This window comes from Arachis duranensis, chromosome 6 (assembly GCF_000817695.3).
Source record: "Arachis duranensis cultivar V14167 chromosome 6, aradu.V14167.gnm2.J7QH, whole genome shotgun sequence".
Lineage (NCBI taxonomy): Eukaryota > Viridiplantae > Streptophyta > Magnoliopsida > Fabales > Fabaceae > Arachis > Arachis duranensis.
In genome coordinates, this window is record NC_029777.3 from 67,463,151 (window position 1) to 67,464,040 (window position 890).

Below are 890 nucleotides of genomic sequence, written 5' to 3' on the forward strand. Positions count from 1 at the left end.
GAAACAACACCCAAGCTTCCCCCAGCTCCAACAAAAATGTAAGTTCATTAGACTAAAATCAATCTTTGCTTATCATCCGTATATTCTTATTCTTACTCTTATTCTTATACATAATGACGCAGTTATCCAGACGCAGAGGACGCTACTACCCTGTTGATGATGGCAAGGACAGCAAGCTATGTTCCTAAAACAGATTCGGGGATGCCATCATTCAGCCTCGGATTGACAGATTCAAGCCAGGAGGGGGCGTCAACGCAGGAGACAGAAAGGGAAAAATCTCCAGAAACTGCAACTATGCTAGAATAATTAGACAGTTTGGTCCAAAAATTAGCAAGCAGTGCGGCAAAGGGAAAAGACGAAAGTCCACAAATTCAGAAGGAGACTGAGGGAGAAAGTTCTGCAAAGTTTGAAACTCCTGGGGAATAAATCAAATTCCGGATGATATGAAACAAAAGTGCTACATCTGGGGGACGAGACTGAAGGAAGATGCAAAAGGCGATACTGACGAGTATGAGGAGATATGCACTCTGATTGGCCAAGGAGAATACATTTTGATGAGAACGCACCTTGCATCTCTCCAGGCAAAAAGTGACATAGAATCTCAGGTAATTTTAGACTAACATTAATGTTTTTACACCAAAGTCAACTGCAATGTTTATTAATTTAAAATTGATTTCTAGATTGTATCTGCCATCTACCTCATCCTAAACCAGAAAAATGAAAAGAGGTTTCAGGCACAAATATACTGTCTCCCCCCCAATATTGTGGTAAGTGTTACTTCTACGAACTTTGGGTGTATTTTATGCATTGATTTGGGTGTATTTTTTAGCTTAGATTGGGTGTAAGTTGTGTATTTTCATGTTTTCATTTCTTGTATTGCAATTCTTGTA